Source organism: Delphinus delphis, chromosome 19 (genome assembly GCF_949987515.2).
Source record: "Delphinus delphis chromosome 19, mDelDel1.2, whole genome shotgun sequence".
Taxonomy (NCBI): domain Eukaryota; kingdom Metazoa; phylum Chordata; class Mammalia; order Artiodactyla; family Delphinidae; genus Delphinus; species Delphinus delphis.
The window spans coordinates 17,645,360-17,650,798 of record NC_082701.1 but is presented as its reverse complement, the minus strand read 5'-3'; the positions used below and the strand labels follow the sequence as shown (position 1 = coordinate 17,650,798).

The following is a 5,439-nucleotide window of genomic DNA, read 5'->3' as shown; positions in this document are numbered from 1 at the left end:
CGTTTGCAAAAGATCCGCGTCCGCTCCGTGCCCGCCCCCACCAGGCGCAACGTGTTTTCGCTCAGCAAACGCTTTACTTGTACAAGTTCTTCATAGCAGGTCTCTGCAAACAGGCTGGAGAGGGGGAGAAGGGCTGCTTCTGCACTAGAGTTGGGGGGGAGGGAGCCAGCTTCGAAGGGCGCGTATACCCTAGCGTCTGGCCCACGAACCCTGCGGAAGCTCGGAGGGGGCGTGCAGAGGGTCAAGCTTGCTGCTCGGGTTAGAGACGCAGGGTTAGCGCCACCTCAGTCCACCTTTCTGCCGGCCCCGCCCCATTTCCGTCAGTCCCGCCTCCTACCTGGGTCCCCGGCCTCGTTTTCTTATGCCCCGCCGTATCCTTAGTCGCGCCCTTGAGTGATTTATTGCATCTCCGCCAGTCAGGTCCCAATTTCTTGGAGTTCTTCCACTCTTCGCCTGCCCCGCCCCTCCCCGTCTGTCTGCCCCGCCCCTCACACGGCCCGCCCCTTATCTGCAGGACCCGGCCCCGCCCGCTGGCCCTGCCTCTTTCGTCTTTCACCTTGGCCGAGCCGCCCACGGTTGGGGCGGCGCTTGGGTTGGCTGGGCTGGTAGGACTTGGGAAGTCGGACGTCTGGGCGCGGGGTTCGGTTCCGCGTGTGGAATTCTGACTGCGTCCGCCCGTTCAGGTTAGGTATCTGGGAGTAGGCGCTGCGTGCACCTGGGGCGAGGAAGCCGGTAGGAGGAAAAGGAGCGGCCAGTTCTGAGAGCGGGTCCCGAGAAAGAGTCCCCAGTCCCGCAGGTCCCCGCCCAGCCTGGGGCGCACCCGCTTTGTGCAGTCCGTGCAGCGAGCACGCCAGCTCGGCACTGGAAAGGCCGCTAAGGTGCGCGGCCTGGCGGAAGATCGCGAGGCCCGCCTGAGAGCGCGAGGTGCGGCCGTGGCCGCCGGACCCGCCCTTCCGGTTCGAGTTCAGCCGCAGAGACCGCTGCTTCTTGGAGTAGTGGCTTGAAGGAGGAAAGTGGGTAGCCGCCTCAGACAGCGCCTCCCCCAGTCCTCTCCATCTCACCGGTGGGGAAACCAAAGCAGGACAGAAAGCCACTTTGGTCTGGGGGCAAGTTGGGACCCAGGAAACTGACCCAGAATTCAGGGCTCCCGTCTCTGGGCCAGGGACATCTGGGGACTCCTGCAGGGGCAGAGTCTGCTCCCCCCATCTTGGGCCCTGAAGCTGGGTCCAGTTGTGCCCACCTCATCACCTCCTGTACCGACTTGAAGGGCACAAAGCCCAGACTCAGCTTGAACAGCATCTCTAAGAAGAGCGTTTGCAAGCCCTGGGGATCACAGACCCGGCTGTTCCTCACCTTGCCTAGGGCCAGAGAACATGCGGACAGGTAAGGAAGAGCCTCCCCCTGGCCAGGTCCACTCCTGCCCCACCAGCCTTGCCCCTCACCCAAGCACTGAGCGAGTCGGTGGCTGTCAGTGAGGACAACCAGGAAGTCTTTGAAGCTTACGGTTCCATCACCTGGGAAGAGAGAGAGGAGGGGGTGCCGAAGGTGCCCACCCCGCCAAAGCCCTACTCTGCGTACGCGTTAGGGGCTTGCCAGCAGTTCGAGGCATAGAGCATCCAGTCCTGCCTCTGGCCAAGCGTTGTCCCAGGTTGAGTGGGGGAGAAATAGCCCTTGCCCTTGGGAGCCCCAAGTCAGGATGATTATCACAACAGGAATGTTTAGGGGCTCCGGGATAGGCATGTTGATCAGGGCAGGCTTCCTGGAAGAGGGAAATTTAGAATAGGACCAGGCCCAGGATTTTGTGGGCAAGGGAGGCGTTCTTCAGGGCTAGAGGTGGGAGAGGACAGGCGGGCAGGGACAGGGTCACCCACCATCCAAGTCTGCCTGCCGTAGAACCTCACACATCTCCTGCGGGCTTAGCTGGACACCCACATGGCACTGGGCAGCTTTCTGCTGCGCGTGTCCGTGGTGCCTGTCGGGCTGGAGCTGAACAGTTTGAAGACATCCTGGAATGCTGAGGGTGGGGAGGGGGGCAGGTGGGCAAGGTGAACCACAGGCACAGGAACCCTGAGATTCACCCACTCTAGCTCAGATGGGACTGAGGACTTGGGTTCACCAACCCCCTGTGCATTGTAACTTAATGGAGAACAGTGGCTGCTGTGTGTTGGCACTTGTTAAGTGTCCATTCAATTCTCATGTCCAAAAATTGAACTCAGGGCCCAGGTTCGATCTCTGGTCAGGGAACTAGATCCTGCATGCCGCAGCTAAAGATCCCGCATGCTGCAATGAAGATTCCCGTACGTGGCAACGAAGATCCCGCGTGCCGCGACTAAGACCCGGTGCAGCCAGATAAATAAATAAATATTTTAAAAACAACGACAACATGCTCGCTTCGGCAGCACATATACTAAAATTGGAATGATACAGAGAAGATTAGCATGGCCCCTGTGCAAGGATGACACGCAAATTCATGAAGCGTTCCACATTTTTTATATGTACATATGTATAGCTGATTCACTTTGTTGTACAGCAGAAACTAACACAACATTGTAAAGCAATTATACTCCAATAAAGATGTTAAAAAATAAATAGATAAAATATATGTAACATAAAAAACATGTAATGACCATTCTCAGTTCACAGGCAGTACAAAAAGAGGCCAAATGCTGGACCTGGTCCAAGACTTGTAGCTTGCTAACCCCTATGTTACTGTATATCTGTTGCAATTCTAAGGATCTATAAATATTAAATCATTCTAGTGATCCTATGAAAAAAAAACCCAAACAACAACAGAAACAAACAACAAAATAACTCATGTCCAAGGCCACACCACCAGTAGGGGCACTGCTGGGCTTTGGACTCGGGCAGTCTGGCTCTGGAGCTACGATGCCGAGAGGCTCCAGGAGCCCTGCTGGCACCTGGCCTGTAGTAGGCACTGCAAATTATTATTATTATTATTTTAACATCTTTATTGGGGTATAATTGCTTTACAATGGTGTGTTAGTTTCTGCTTTATAACAAAGTGAATCAGTTATACATATACATATGTTCCCATATCTCTTCCCTCTTGCGTCTCCCTCCCTCCCTCCCTATCCCACCCCTCCAGGCGGTCACAAAGCACCTAACCGATCTCCCTGTGCCATGCGGCTGCTTCCCACTAGCTATCTATCTTACGTTTGTTAGTGTATATATGTCCATGCCTCTCTCTCGCCCTGTCACAGCTCACCCTTCCCCCTCCCCATATCCTCAAGTCCGTTCTCCAGTAGGTCTGTGTCTTTACTCCTGTCTTACCCCTAGGTTCTTCATGACATTTTTTTTCTTAAATTCCATATATATGTGTTAGCATACGGTATTTGTCTTTCTCGTTCTGACTTCACTCTGTATGACAGACTCTGGGTCTACAATGGAATATTACTCAGCCATAAAAAGAAACGAAATTGAGCTATTTGTAATGAGGTGGATAGACCTAGAGGCACTGCAAATTATTGATGATGAATAGAATGATTCTGCTTTGAGGGGCCCCTGCCAGTATCAGGGCATGATCTTTGCAGGGACATTGGGTCCCCCAAATGTAGAAATGATTCCTTCTACCCCTACTCCCACAGCTCCAAACCCCAGCGGGGCAGGGACCTCAGATTCTTGTTTTCCATCCTTTCTCCCAGTTTCCCTTCTTCCTTTCATCCTGTTCGTCCATCCACCATCCATCCATCCACCATCCAAATACCTTGCTATCCACCAATCCCATCCCTCCTTCCCTCCTTCACACACACACACACACACACACACACACACACACACACACACAGAGCAACAAGCCCTGGGATTGCAGAGATGAGCAAATTAGGCTGGCATGGAGAGGTTACAATACAATCACTGGCTTCTCACTGTGTCCCCAGCCTCTGGGCAGGCAACTCCATTGTATTCTGCTCCGAGCACCCCCTAGTTTTCCTCCCTGCTCCCAGCCCTGAGGCCCTCACCTGCCAGCTGCCCGGGTGTCAGGGGTAGCAGATTCTTGTCTGCAAAGCTGCCTCGTGGGAAGGAGGCTGGAAAGGCTTTTGTACCTGCTGCAGAGAGATGCCAGGGCCAGGCAGGCCTTTCCCCAAACCCAGCACCCCAGGCCTGGCCTCAGTCCCTGTTCTCACTTCTCAGACCCAGCGCTTGGGCCTGTCTGTATTGTACGGGTGGCCGCAAGGCCCTTGAACTCCCTCGCCGCCTGGGAGGGCTGCTCAGCCCGCGGCTGTGGCCGCTGCTGCTTCTGTCTGGGTCAGCAGGGTACGCGCTGCTGCAGCCTCCTCCCCTGCGTCCTCCCGGCCTGCTCCTCTCCTGGGTCTCATGTGAGCAGTCTTTGAGGCTTCTGTGGAGGCCTTGGAGGCGGGGAGAAGACAGGGCCGAAGGGCCCAGCCCACTTGAGTGCCCGACTCCAGGGGACCTGAGACCAGACCTGTGGGTGCACAGCTTCCCCTCCCAGGACCCGCGCCGCCCCCGCCAGCCTGCAGCCACAGTCCTCTCCCTGGGGGATTCCGGGGGCAGTAGCTTGGAGGAGTGGCGGACCTTCCCGCTGCCCACGTCACCTGGACGTTCTCTTTGCCGATGGTGACATCTTGGTCTTCCATCCTCTGCTGCCTGAAGGGCAGTCACAGGCTCGGAGGCCGGTCCAGTGTCCCAGGTCCACAGTCCCCAAGCTGGCTTCCGGGTGGGTCTTAACAACTTTTGGCAGGGGTGCCCTTCTCCCTCCCACTGGCCTGCGCCTCTCTGCTGGGGAACCTGCAGTTTTCGTCTTTTGTGTTTCTGCCTCCCTTAAGGCACGTAAATTTGTGACTCCACTTGGAAGCTAACAGGATGGCTGAGGCCCAGGGGAGAAGCAGGCCCCAGAGGCCCCAAGTCAAGGCGTGGGAGGGTGGGATCTAGCCAAGTTGGGGCTGTGGCCCACCTTACCCCAGGACCCCCGGGAGGGCAGGGACCCTTCCTCCAAACGACGCAAACCCACAAACCACGTTAACAAAATACTTTGGGAAGATGCATCCCAACAGCCAGACACTCACCTCTGGGTCTCTTCATCCTTCCTTCCAGCCTCCTGCCCCCTTCTCTGGCCCTGGCCCATTCTTAACTGCTCACCCCTTCCTAATCCCATTCTCCCAGGCCCTGGGCACCTCCCTCCTCAGCCCCGTCTCAAGGTGGGGCAGGATTCTGAGGACCTGCAAGGTGATTTCACTGCATCGGGAGCCTTGGCCCAGGGTAGGTCTCAGGCTCACCAGGTCCCAAGCCTCGATGCTGCCTCCCCTTCTCTTCCTCCCCAACTTCCCTCTTCCTGCCCATGTCCATCCCCGCACTCCAAGTTCTCTTCCCTCCTTTGCTGCCCTCTCCTCTTCCAGAAGCTTCTCCACATTGCCTGTCCTCCCCTGCCGTGGGGAGGCTTGTGCGTTTGTGTGCATGTGTGTG

General features: G+C 56.3%; 1 non-coding gene and 1 pseudogene across 1 annotated transcript; one reads left to right on the top strand and one right to left on the bottom strand.

The window, feature by feature from the left end:
- Positions 1 to 64: 64 nt before the first annotated feature.
- On the bottom strand, positions 65 to 5,322 carry LOC132414952 (uncharacterized; annotated as a pseudogene).
- On the top strand, positions 2,384 to 2,490 carry LOC132415592 (U6 spliceosomal RNA). The gene has a single exon (XR_009517315.1). It is a non-coding gene; the product is annotated as a U6 spliceosomal RNA (small nuclear RNA).
- Positions 5,323 to 5,439: the final 117 nt, after the last annotated feature.